This window comes from Marmota marmota, unplaced genomic scaffold, assembly GCF_001458135.2.
Source record: "Marmota marmota marmota unplaced genomic scaffold, marMar, whole genome shotgun sequence".
NCBI lineage: Eukaryota > Metazoa > Chordata > Mammalia > Rodentia > Sciuridae > Marmota > Marmota marmota.
Window position 1 is genome coordinate 76,412 of NW_026005793.1, and position 2,451 is coordinate 78,862.

The window sequence follows — 2,451 nt, forward strand, 5'->3', positions numbered from 1 at the left end:
CTGTCCTACAATAAACGGCTCCCTCTCCTGCTGTATCAATCTACACAAGTTGCTCGTCACCCCCCGGCTATTTTGCTGCAGCCGGACTGCGGCACATGTTAAGCATAAGAAAGGCAATTTTGTAAATATGCACTCTATAGGAAAAATTTAAACTAATTTTAGGTTGTTTTTTGTGAATGAAATTGAAATGCAGTATTGAAGCTACTGTCAAGGTTAAGAATATATGAGTAAGAACATGAATGGAAGAAACTGCATAAATTTCATCCTATTAGCAGTGTAGGCTGCAACTTTACCTACTGAGAATAAAGATGGGAGACTGGGCATACTGGTAGGAATTGACACTGTAGATTATCCATTGGTAGGAAGGAGTGAAGAGAATGCATATTAAGGGCTTAATAATTACTAATATTTTTAATAATTAATTAATATTAATTAATAACATTTTAATATTTGCTGCCAATATTTATTTTGGATGCTCTTTTCAGTTTATGGGTGAACTCTACTTGCATTATTATTATCTGAGCTCACAGTCATTGGAATGAATGTTGGTCTATCACTTAAGCCAACTCACCTGAGAGGGAACACACAGAATCCAAAGTTAAAGCTCATTTGGTGACAATCACCTTATTTCAAGATCCTTCAATCCCTCCTGACTCAAATTCTTTTTTATACTTAGTGCAGTACTGATGGCTTTCTTGTTTTTGTTTTGTTTTGTTTTGTTTGGTACTGGGTATTGACCCAGGGAACCTTACCATTTAGCTACACCTGCAACTCTTATTATTTGGAGACAGGGTCTTGATAAGTTTCTTAGGATCTAACTAAATTGATAAAGCTGGTCTTGAGCTAGCAACTCTGCTGCCTCAGCCTCCCAAGTAAGTGAGATTACAGGTAGGCTCCACCAAGCCCAGCAGTATAAGTGGTTTTGTATTTAAAAAATGCAGCATACTTTTACATGTAAGGCACACAATAAATTCTCAAGAAATGTAAACTCCATAAATCTTTTCACTAGGACTGATAAGTAATGATCCAGGCAAAGCGAATGTAGGGAACATCAAGGCTACATAGTGAACACTCATTCCTGGGTATGGCAGACAGAAATGTCTACCTAGCTTTACATTTTCATTTTTTATTAACAAACATTTGTTGATTTCTACAATACATTCTGGAAGTGCATTTGTTGGCAGAAATACATTTTTAGATATATGATTAATTATGACATGACAACAATTAAAAATCAATGGACAGACTGGGGATATGGCTCAGTTGGTAGAGTGCCTGCCTTTCATGCATAAGGTGCTGATTTCAATCCCGAGCACCACACACACACACACACACACACACACAAAATCAATGGAATATTGTTTGATGGTCTTATGGAAAAGTCAGTAGGGAGTACAAGTCTGTATTCTCTCTCTATCTTCCCATCTCATGTCTCATGCCCTGTGTGATTATCATAAATCTTAAATCTTCCCCACACAACCACCCCTGCTAAAAATCAAAATCTACATGCAGGACAAATGTTGTACTTCTGAGCTATAGCCTCAGCTCCTTAGATTGACATAAAAAATTATGTGTGCCCACCATGATTGTACACCATGATTGTAAATCCTTATACATTTTCTCCCCTTGGGGTGTACTGATTATTAGGACTTATTAGATCTAGAGGGAGATTTTAAACTGACATGTACATTATGGATAGCCAGATCTCAGTAAATATGCCAAATCTTGTGTTCCTGCATTTGATTTTATTTGGAATCACAAACAAATGTTTTTTGTAATCATACAAAGGTAACACAACATTGAATCAACCACCACCATATATTATAGATAACAGGCAACTAAAGAGGGTTTTTATTAAAAGGAAATTGAGCCCCCAAATTTACATTGTATCCTATTTTTAAATTTAATAAATGAAGTTAGGTTAAGATATGGGGAAAATACCTCCACAATATCATTGTTTTTCTTCAAAGAGAAGGAGTCCCTCAATTATGGAGTTCTGAGGCAGGAAGAAGTCAAGTTCCTGAATTATCCCTAATTAAGTGTGAACTGTTTAAATAAATAAATAAATAAAAATAAAAACCAACCTGACAGGGAAGTTCAGGAATACTGCAGGATATCTACAAAAAAGTAACTCTTGGAATCATTAAAAAAAAAAAAAAAACTCACATGTTCACTATGAAAATCAAGGAGCACACTATTATTACCCAGAGGTCTCTGTACAAGGAGAAAAAAAATATTGGTTTTCACATCCTTAGATTATTCATAAATAATTATATACAACAATTTGATTTCTGTTAGTAAATAAGTCAATAATATAAAACCTCCCTGATGCATAGCCCAAAGAATCTCCCCGAGCAGCATCATTGCTTTGTCTTCCAATAAGTACAAGCCATCAAAAAAGATCTTCCTAAAATCCTTGATGATTCAAACTCATATGATGAACTGATCAAT